Raw genomic sequence first — 12053 nt, 5'->3', positions numbered from 1 at the left:
TTCAGTCTTACAGGATTATTTCAAGTCTTGTTCTCCAGATCAAAAATTATCTCCTTCATTTCATCTATTCTGCTTGGTTCTTTTTCTTCTTCTTCTTCTTCTTTTTCTAATAATCTTACTTAGTTGATTAGGACACAAAGGATCAAAGGCTACAGGAAAGTGGGTAATACCATTGTTTCCACACTATATCATCATTTTCCCCTGTATCTCAGGTTAGGAGAGAAACAAAGGAAGAAGCCCCACCCAACCTCCCACCCATCCCAGGTCCCCAATGTGAGGCACTATCTGAGGGTCCTGCTCAAGCAGTTTTGATAGTTCAACTGCTCTGACTTGCTGCCAATCTCGCCGTTCGAATCGCAATTAAACCTATTCAGAATCCACTGGCTGACATAGTCTCTTCATGGTTGGGGTTCTGAGATCAGCAGTTCAGTTGGAGAGATCTCCAAAGAAACTTCATCTGAGATGATTCCAAACCTGATTCTTGTGTGAGTTTGCCAGGACAGGGTCTGGCATAGTCCATTGCCCCAATCAGCTATGCACATGCTGATTGCTGCAATTGCTGGGTCAGTTCTGTTTCCAGCCCTGTCTTCCACTGGAACCAATGGGTGTTGTAGTCCAGCTCGATCCTACCACTTCATACTTGGCCCTCATGCAAACCAGTGGGAGCTGCAGGCTAGTTGGGACGCCTCCCCATAACCCCTACCAGGCCTGCCCCCTAACCTGGCTCCCATGCATGGCAGTATGTACCGCAGGCTTGTCCAGTCTGTCCCACTTCCCATTTGGCTCTCATACATGTCAATGGGCATTGAAGCCTAGTTCAACCCAACCAAAATACTATCCAGCCCACTCACATACTGGCAGGTGCCTTTCTGTCTAGGCACCCCGTCCCTGTCCTGGTTTCCATGCTCTCCAGTGGGAGTGGTAACCCAAGAGGGAGGTGCCCATTATTTCCCTACTAGGCCAGTCCCACTCCTATGTTATGCACTCTCCAGGTTGTTCTGGGATTTAACGTGACAGAATTAGCCCCCAGTGCCAGCCTCTGCCATCTGATGATGTAGCAAAGCCCAACCAACCCTCACCCATTCTGCTTTATATTTGCCTCAATAGGAACAGTCAGCCCAATCTGGCTTCCCGAATCTAGCTCACATGAGGCCCACAAGTGTTGTATCCCTGCCTGGTCTGATCTGCCCCCATCCCAACTCATGCTCTCCAGTGGGAGTGGATGTCCAGCAGGGGGGCCCACATTCTCCTGCCTGCTTTGCCTCCTGCCCTCTTCCAACCCTCTCCCCCCACCCCCGCCCCAGTTCTCAAGTGTGCTGTTTGGGCGCTGCAACCAAATCTGCTATGGCTCACCTCACCTTGGCATTCCTTAATGTGCACTGGTATGTGATGCGATCGAAGCTGGCCTGACCCACACTGTATGCTGACGCTCACATTCGCCAGCGGTTGATGTGAACGGGTTCAGCCTGGTCTGCCTCCCACCTTTGCCAAATGTATGATAGTGGGTATCTTCCTCTGGTCTGCTCTGGGTTCCTCCATATCGTCATTCTACTTGTTTAAGCTCTCTACTTTTTAAATTCACTGATTCACTATCTCACCTTCAGAATTTCTATTTGGTCCATCTTAACAATCTATATCCTCAATGAATATTTTGTTCATGCCATTCATTGCTCTCTTGATTTCTTTAAGCTATCTTTATTTTCTTACATTTTCTTATAATCATTATTTTGAGTTCTTTTTCCTTCAGAACAGCATCCAATTCTAGAGAATTAGTGTGACATTCTGACAATGTCACCCTGCTTTGCTTCTTCTTGTTTTCTATGTCCCTACACTGACATCAGCATATGGTTGAAATTGTCCCTTCTTTATTGAGCAGTTTTTACAGAATATCATTGGACCTGTTGCTTTGTTCCAAGCAAACCTAGAATTGTAGCCTCTGAGTGATTTATTTTGCTTTGGTTAATGTCAAATGCATCTACAAGTGACAGTTCATGGAGGTAGAATTGTGTTTCTGAGGTGAATATTGGTTACCTAGCATGTCCAACTTCAATTCCCAGAGAGTTCTCTCTCACACTAAGAACTGTGATAGTCAGGGTTTGTTTTTGGTAATTGGGAAACAAAGGGGACACTGCAGATACATGAAACAGTATAAGTTACTCCAAAAATTCCAATGACACAACCAATAGTCCCAGTATTGTAAAGCATAGGTGACATTGTCCCCAATTCTCACAAGATGTGCAAATGGATTGCAAATTGCCCTGACTCTGGCTCCAATCACTTCTGTGAGATCAGCTTCACAATCCTGTTCAGCCAACTTGGTCTGGCCTTCTGCATGGGTAGGGGAGGAGAGGGAGGCAATTTGGCTTCCCTACTCAGAATCAAGCAGTTGCTCAAACCCCCGTCATCTCCCTTAGCTAGAACTGACAGTGACATTGTGCATGGCAACTTCACCCCACCTCAGCTTTGACTCCATGCAGCAGTTGGCTGAGCCCCAAGGCCAGCTACAGCAGTACATCTGTTCTCTTCCGTTATTATCCCACAACTCTCTGTTATGTTATTTCTCCAGTGAAAAGTTTTGCCTGTTTGTCCTCTGGAAATATTGTTCCTCTCTGGTTGTTTGTTGCCTGCCTGTTTCCATGTCCGACTGCAGCTGAAGTGAATGGGTATGCCCACTATTCAGCCATCTTGAAACTCCAGCCTATGTGCCTATCTTGTATCACTTGATTGGAAGGCCCTTTCACCAGTTCTTGGCCTTAGTATCTCCTAAGGTTTTACCAAAACTGAACTCAAAGTTGAGCATTTATTCCAGCAGTTAAAACACAAATTAAGGTGCTCATATCCCACATCAGAGTATCTTGATCATGTATCTGGCTTCAGCTTCTAGTCCTGCATTGCTGGTAATGCCAACTGTGGGAGGTAGCAGTTACTTAAACATCAAATAACTGGGTTCCTGCCACTAAAGTGGGAGACAAATTAAATTCCCAGCTCCAGGCAGACTGGGGCCCAGCCTTACTGTTTTGAGAATTTCAGTAGGGAAATGTAAAGATATTTCTCTCCCCTTCTCCCTTATTCTCTCTCTATCTTTCAATTTGAAAAATGTAAAAGTCTCAGTTCAGCACCACTATCACCAAAAATACTTAAGAATCATTTCTCTACTCTGCCATAAATTTTTGCACAATTTAATAAAATATTTGCTTTATCTCCAAGACAATGAATTTATTAATTCAAAAATGTATTAAGTTAGACAAAAATGTATTCATTCATTCAATAAATATTTACAGAGTGCTAATTATGGGCACTTGTTTTCAGTGCTGATGACACAGTGGTGTAACAGGCATAAATTCCCATTGTGAAGGCAATGCTGTAGTTTCAGCATAGCAGTAAGTGCCTCTAGGTGTGAAGGCTATTCAGCGATGGCAGGTGGGAATGGGAGACTATTATTAGACCAAGCCATCAGAAAAGTTCCCTTTGGGAAGATGATATTGGAGAAGATTCAGTGAAGCAAGAGGAATGCCAAGGAATGTCAAGGAGATGCTCTCTATTGGGGAAGAAAGAATGATGTAGCAGGGGAGACAGCACCAGGATGCCTGCACTGCCAGCATCCCGTATGGGTGCCAGTTCATGGCCTGGCTGCTCCACTTCCAATCTAGCTCTGTCTTTACAGCCTAGAAAGAGAAGGAGGATGCTTTAAATCCTTTGGACTCTATATCCACATGCTTCTATTTCTTTCTGTAACTGACAATTACATGGTCTTCTCTTTTCAGACACATCTTAAGTGTGAATTTTTAATTATATGGTTTTAATATGATACATAAGAATAATGTCTAACAGATATTAGAAATTATCTTCATGGTCAACCGTTTTTAAATTAGCTTTGCCTCTTATTATCTTATAAAATTCATTTAAAGCTAGTAATTTTTCGAAGAAGAAATTTATTCCTTGACAGCAACTACAAGGGTAGTTCAAAATATTTACAGGAAAGTGAAATTAAAAATAAAACTAAAAGATATTATTTTGGTGTAAAAAAATTGAAATCTATGCAGATTTTTTTGCATGATATATACTTTTCATAAATTTTTAAAAGATTCTCATAGATACTGAAAACATAGAATAGTCACCTCATGTCCCAAAACAGCAAATCTATCCCAGTGGTTTACCAAATGTACATCTTTTATCAGAATGCATTACTATCTTCCTTAATTTATTAGCAATGAGTCATTACCACATAAGAATATTTCATACATCATACAGAAATAACAAAAAATGTGGAAAATGACCTTGGGGAAAAAAAAGTAATGAATATCCCCATGTAATTCCTCAAATACCACCACAGGAGGGCCCACTGTTCTTCAGAGGAAAGACCTTCAAGCCTGGTGTCTCCCAAGGACGAGCACATAAAGGAGATGAATCACTCCTCAGTTTTCATGGTGAATCACAGTTGAGATCACCGCTACTTAATTTGAGCTTTTCAAATAGATGAGTCACCACGCAAGTCTCTGCATTCTAAATAAGAATGAGAACAGATTTCCTGATGTTTGGTCAAGTAGCTCTTAAGGGGGGCCTTTCTTCCAGAACCAGGGCAGTGTGTCTGGACTACAAGAATGGAGGGAGTATAGCAGATGTATCCCAGACAGTCAGCCCAAGCCTGAATTCTACCTCAGCAGCTGCTTGGTCCCTGATTCAACAAAGTTATAGAGTAGGGAAGCGTGTGAAAACTTTCTAGAGAGTGACAGTTTTGCTAAAACTACAGGATGAAGAGACACTCCAGGTTTGGGAATCTTGCCAATACAGCCTGAAGTGTTTTCTTTTATTATTAAAGATGTTAGCACTTGGAATTGTCTCCTCTAATCCAATCCACACTGTCATCCTAGAAGAGGTTCAGAACCACCTGGTTGATCTGTCCAATTCCCCAGACAGACTCCTTGTATCCTCACACTTATCCTAGATTGCTGCATGTTTCAAACCTTCCACTTACTGAAACCTTCCTCACAATGTTCTCATTTAGATATTCCAGTTCCATTATTTTTACAAGTACTGGTTATTAACACTAATAGCAACAATGAGAAGGTAATAGCAATTCACAACAATGGTAACCACCACTTATTGAATTTTTAGTTTATGCCAAGGGTTGCATTAAGCAATAGCATTTAACTGATGTCTTACATCACTGAAATCTAAGAACTACTCTGTGAACTGGTGCTAAGGATCTTTATCTTTCTTTTCTAGATTTTGAACTGGTTGTACACTGCTGCTCCTCACTACAATGAAACCACACATTCAAGACATCAGCCTTCACTTTACAATCCCAGTTGCAGTAGCAGAAAAGCACCTGCAGCATGGTCAGGAATTATACCTGGAATGAGTGCTAGTCAGATCCAGAAAACAGAGCTTGCTGCAGGCAGTCTTCACAGCAGTATAGAGCAATTACACTGGACCTTGAATGTGATATTTTGGAATGTAAGAGTCTTAATAAACTTTCCTTTACCACTATGTCCTTGAGAGTTAAGTTTTAATATATGAAATTTAGGGGACACAACTTTGAGGCCATGGAAATGCCTAGATACATCTATTCATCAGAATTTGCCATATCTCCAGTCCGATTGCCTGAAGAGTTACAACTGCAGAAATATTATCTCTGTTTTTCAGAGTAACAATTAGATTTTGTCATACCAGTCACTATTTCATCCATTATTTGAACTCCTTTTCAGAGTAGTAATTTCATAGTATTTAACTGTCTAATCCTTTTCCTAATCGAACTTTTTCTCCCAACTTAAAGAACAATATATACGTCTTGCTCTGAGACATTGCCCATTGACTATCCTATGTATATCTCAAACACAGTATGTTCAAAACTGAACACATCTCATCTATAAAAATTTCTCTTCATCTGCATAACAGCTTATTCACTGATGCACTCTGCTGCCAAGTCTCACAAGCCTAAAGCCTAGTGCATCTTTATTAAGATTTTTAAAAACTATAATGGGATTCCCAGATGTAGACAACTACCTAGGCTGCCTTGAACCTAAGCAAGTGTTACACTGCTGGGATGAAAGCAGCCAGTACCTGGCGGGCATTCTGGACCTGGTTAATGTCAAATCTGTGTTAACTTACCAGTATGCTACCCTAGTCATTTTTTTTTCTTCTTTTTTTAAAGATATATGGCAAAGGCAGGGAACTTAAGGCCAGGATACACCACCCCAGCTCCCAAGTAGGGGGATGAGGGCCTGCAGATTGCCACAGAGAAGGGGATCTGGGAGCATATTGAAATGGAAATGGTTGAGGGCATGTTTGACACAGAAGGAAAGTCTTTTGGAGTCTTCCAGTGACAAGGCTATGGCAGGTCAGTGAGGGATATGAGATAGAGATTGGGCTGAGCCAAGCTGTAACACCTACTGGCAAATGTTGACTCTGGGGTAGGCCATCTCAGACTGGGTCACAGCCACTGCTGGCATATGCAAGAACCAGGGCTGGGAGCAATGTGGTAGGGGAACTTTACGGACTCCCTTGATGAGCTGCTGCTTCCACTGGTTAGCATAAAAGCTGTGGACAAGCCATTCTCAGAGCAGGCCTGTCTGGGCTAGGCTGCCATACCCACTGGTGTACATGAGAACAGGAATGGATGCAGGCTACCCAAGCTAGGCTGTATCACCAGCTGGAAAGTGCAGGAACTGGGTACAAATCTTGTCAGAATAGACAGATTGCAGTACCCCTGGCAGATACAACATTCAGGACAGAGAACATGTGCGACAGGGGAACTGTGGGAACTCCCCTGCTGGGCTGCGTTGTTGGTGATACATGGTGAGCACATGAACGAGGGCTGAGGGCTAGGGGAACAGATTGGACAAGGCATTGGCACCTTCTGACATGCATGAGGCCAGATATGGGAGCAGGTTGCATTGAGCTAAGCCACAGCACTCATGGGTGTGCATGAAAACTGGATGGGATGTAAGCCGGGATGGGCCAGGCCACAGCAGAGGTTGACACATGCAAAAAAACAAGGCTTTGGGAAGAGGTTATTGGGTAGAGTTTATTGGGGTTGCTCCAGCTGGGCTGTGGCACCTGCAGGTGCGCATAAGGGCCAGAATTTGGCAGACTGGCTGGACTGGGCCAGGGAGTCTGTCATGTTAGATATGAGGTTGGGCTGGAACTGACCAAGTAGCTGCATTCACCAGGATGTGGGTTAGCTGGTGTAGGACACAAACTGAACTGGACCCAGCATTGGCTGGTATACGCAGGAGTCAAGTCTGAGATCTACCAAGGTGAGGTTTTTTTGGAGACTTCCCAACTGGATTGCTAGACGCAGACCCTGGCCACAAGGACAATAACAGGATGTGTAATTTGGCCTTGAAATATTGGTACTGGGCCTTTTTGTTTGTTTTTTTGTTTGCTTTTCTTTTTTATTGCATTTTTTTTTTTTAATAATCTTACTTAGTTGATTAGGAGACAAAGGGTCAAAGGCTACAGGAAAGTGGGTAATACCATTGTTTCCACACTAATATCATCATTTTCCCCTGTATCTGGCATTAGGGGAGAAACGGAAAAGCTCCACCCAGCCTCCCACCCATCCCAGGTCCCCGATGAGAGTCACGCTCTGAGGGTCCTGCTCAAGCAGTTTTGATAGTTCAACTGCTCTGAATTGCTGCCAATCTCGCCATTCGAATCGCAATGAAACCTATTCAGAATCCACTGGCTGACATAGTCTCTTCATGGTTGGGGTTCTGAGATTAGCAGTTCAGTTGGAGGGATCTCCAAAAAAACTTCATCTGAGATGATTCCAAACCTGATTCTTGTGTGAGTTTGCCAGGACAGGGTCTGGCATAGTCCATTGCCCCAATCAGCTATGCACATGCTGATTGTTGCAATTGCTGGGTCAGTTCTGTTTCCAGCCCTGTCTTCCACTGGAACCAATGGGTGTTGTAGTCCAGCTCGATCCTACCACTTCATACTTGGCCCTCACGCAAACCAGTAGGAGCTGCAGGCTAGTTGGGATGACTCCCCATAACCCCACCAGGCCTGCCCCCTACCCTGGTTCCCATGCATGGCAGTATGTACCGCAGGCTTGTCCAGTCTGTCCCACTTCCCATTTGGCTCTCGTACATGTCAATGGGCATTGAAGCCTAGTTCAACCCAACCAACCTACTGTCCAGCCCACACACATACTGGCAGGTGCCTTTCTGTCTAGGCACCCCTGACCCTGTCCTGGTTCCCATGCTCTCCAGTGGGAGTGGTAACCCAAGAGGGAGGTGCCCACTATCTCTCTACTAGGCCAGTCCCACTCCCGGTACTGGGCCTTTCTCCTGTCTTTCTGTCTGTGTGTGTGTGTGGGGGGGTTGTCTTTCTCTTTCTCTCTCCCTGTGAGTTTACTGGATAAGCATTATAATAAACAATAATAAACAAAATATTAGAAAATTAGAGATAGTCCATGATTAAACAATGGCTTCACATAATGTTTTGACCTTATGATGAAATGGAAGTGAGGAAGAGAAATAATACTGTGACTTTTGACATTGTCCCTGGCCAGCAATACCTCTCATCATGCTAGGCAGCAGTAAGCAACAACTTCCAGTCAGACATGTATTCATTTGGGTAAATAATGCATGTGCTATAGTGTAGTATGCTGCTATGATGTTAGGAAATTTGGTTTGCCAAGCATATTTTCACATTACTTTTAATTTACACAAGGTTTCTAAAGGTATAACTTCATTACAAATCTAGGAACGTTTTATTAGGATCCTTTTTTTGATGTAAAATTCGTTTCATTACTGGCTTCTAAAATATGGCTTGGTAACCTCTGCCCAGACTGATTTTGCATGACTTGGTAAAACTAGATCTATTTTATGAGAAAACGTAAGTGCAAATAATTACCTATACATATACATACGTTTTAGTTTTCTATAGTTGCACATAAATTGTCACAAACTTACAACAGTAGATAATGCAAGTCCTTATTTGTAGTGTCCATGGGTCAACAGTCCAGCCTTGCTTTTCTGGGGTCTTCTTCAAGAGTCTCAAAGCTTAAATGAAGACCTCAGCTGTCTTCTGGAAAAGAATCTTTTCTAAGATCATTGAGCTTGTTGCCAGAGCTCAGTTTATAAGGCAGCAAGACTAATGATTTCATTTTCTACAAACAACATCTGGCCAGGTGTCAGTCTCAACCCCCAGAGGTCACTCATAATCCAGCACATCCCTCCATTTGCAGTCTAGTGATGACAGATTGGATTCCTCTAATTCTTTGAAGCTCTCACTCCTTTTTCTCCAAATACACAAAGAAACTTGTGTTTAAAAATAAAATGTGTGTAGTTATAACAGATCCACATGAATAACTTCTCTATCTTAAGATTAACTAGTCAATAATACTAATCACATACATAGAAAAATCCCATTTTCATGTGAGATAACACGACCAGAGTAACACTGGAGGACAGAGATCAAGTGGTGCTATTATAACCCTGCCTACCACAATCTGTCCTGTGGTCTCCTGATTCACTATCTCCACAGAGATTCAAAATTCCCTTTGCAGTACCAACTTAGCATCAGAGATTCTATCTAAATTGCAATATCTTATGGGCACAAAATTTCATCAAGTAAATAATATGAACTGGGTAGAGATGGGATTCTAGAATAATACATTATAATAGCTTATGGGCATAGTTTCTATATATCTGTAATACTGAAGTCATAGGTAATAGTTATAGAACAAACGAGGAGACATGTGGGAGGAACAAAGGAGATAAAGCAAATTTTAAAACACATAGAATCCCATGCTGAAGCTGTTTAATTGTCAAGGCTGTGTGAGAATCCTGTATGGTTCACAACTATTCTGTGTGCTAGATGCCTGGTTCATCCTCCTAGATTCTTCCTTGTGCCTTCTGAGTCATCCTTCCTTTTTCACTAAAGGAAGAATCTGTTTCCAGCTGAGTAGTCATTGGCTTGTCTTCTGGAAGTAACATTGGCATAAGAGCACCAATATCTCCTTTCATTTTGTATTTCTGCACTTTTTAACAAAGCTGGTTGTATTTCTGTTGATAAAATGCTCTCAAAAAACACTATATTCCAAATCCATTTCCTAGGACTAGTATAACAAATTACCAAAGACTGGATGACTTATATCAACTTATTCTCTTGCAGCTCCAGAGGCTATTAAATGTTAGTAAAGCCATTGTCTTTCAAAACCTGTATGATGAATCCTTCCCTGCCTCTTTTGGTGATTACAGGCAATCTTTGGCTTGCAGAAATATCATTCCCAGTACAACTCTGTCTCCTCTAGGTATGTGTGTGTTCAAATTGTCCTCTTCCTATAGATACCCAGCAGTAGATCAGGCCCCATACTAATCCAGAATGACCTTATCCTATTGAGATTACATGTACAAAAAACCTACAGACAACCCTTAACTTAGAATAATCTTACTCAAATGATTTTTTTTTTTACTTTATGATAGTGCACAAGCAATATGGTTTCAGTAGAAGCCACACTTTGAATTTTGATATTCTCATGGGCTAGCTATATGTAGCCAAAGACTCTTGTAATGCTGGTGTGTGGCTGGACAGTGGCAGCAAGCTGTAGCTCCCAGTCAAGTGATCAAGAAAGTAAACAACTAATATTCTGCATTGTGCCCTTTTGGTAAGCTATGATGTTCAGTAGATTGGAGGTATTAAATGCATTTTCCAGTCAAGATATTTTCAGTATGCTGTTGGTTTATCCAGACACAACTTCACTATATTTTTTTTAAAGATTTATTTTTATTATTTTCTTATTGGAAAGGCGGATATACAGAGAGGAGAGACAGAGAGGAAGATCTTCCGTCCGATGATTCACTCCCCAAGTGAGCGCAACGGGCCGATACTATGCCGATCCGAAGCCAGGAGCCTCTTCCGGGTCTCCCACATGGGTGCAGGGTCCCAAAGCTTTGGGCCGTCCTCGACTGCTCTCCCGGGCCACAGGCAGGGAGCTGGAAGGGAAGCGGGGCTGCAGGGATTAGAACCGGCGCCATATGGGATCCCGGGCGTGCAAGGCGAGGACCTTTAACCACTTGCGCCACCGCGCCGGGCCCACAACTTCACTATAAATCAAGGAAAAACTGTTAGCAACTTAAGATCTCCCTCATAGGTTTGAGGAAGAGGTTAATTATGGGGGAGTAGTGATCAAAATCACCAACTGATCCTTGCATGAACTTCACTCCATTAGGCAAAACCATATCCCCAAATGTATTTGAGATGAGCCCTTATCTAAGTTCAGCTTTGATAAAGCTGCCTAGGGAAGCAATTATTTTAAAATAGAGAGGGACCCCATTCTGGTTGACGGGATCTATGAGACATAGCCTGTTATTAAGACCTTAGAAGAGGAATAAGTATTGTGGCACAGTGAACTGAATCATCACATGGGACACTTGTGTCAACTATGAGAGCACTGGTTAGAGTTCCTGCCGGTCTACTTTTGATTCAGTTCCCTGTTGATACACATCTTAGAAAGCAGTAGGTATAAGTTCAAGGACTAGAGTCCTTGCACTCACCTAGTTGGGCTTCTGGGTTCATAGATTCAGGCAGCCCTAGCTGTTGCAAACATTTAAGGATTAAATAACATAAGGAAGATTCTCTCTTTCTCTCTCTCTCTCCTTCATTCAGGTACACATAGAAATTAAAATATATTAGAAGAGATATAGGCATGACTAAATATTAAATACTAAATCTTTTGATTTTTCTGAGATTTCTGTAAATATCTGGACGATCACACAGCCCCTCTTCTCCATGTGCCATGTTTTCCAAAGCCATTTCTAACTCTTTTTATGCCTTTTGCCATCTGGAATGTGAAAATTATGAGAATCATTCAGTCTTGGTCCCTTTGTATTTGGCAGATTTTTCCTCATATTGTTTCTTTTTTTCCTAGTTTAGTGTAAACAGAAAGAAGAAGATAGGCAGCAGCCCCAACATTTTGCTTGGATATCATCTCAGTGATACATTCAGGCTTATAATTTACGAATTCAGGTTTCCACATAACTACCGAATATGATTTTTCTAAGATTTCTGGAACAACACAGCACAGAGTCTCCTTCTTC

This window comes from Ochotona curzoniae, unplaced genomic scaffold (assembly GCF_017591425.1).
Source record: "Ochotona curzoniae isolate NIBS_2020 unplaced genomic scaffold, NIBS_Ocur_1.0 contig_4612, whole genome shotgun sequence".
NCBI classification, from domain to species: domain Eukaryota; kingdom Metazoa; phylum Chordata; class Mammalia; order Lagomorpha; family Ochotonidae; genus Ochotona; species Ochotona curzoniae.
Note: the sequence above shows the minus strand (reverse complement) of the source record.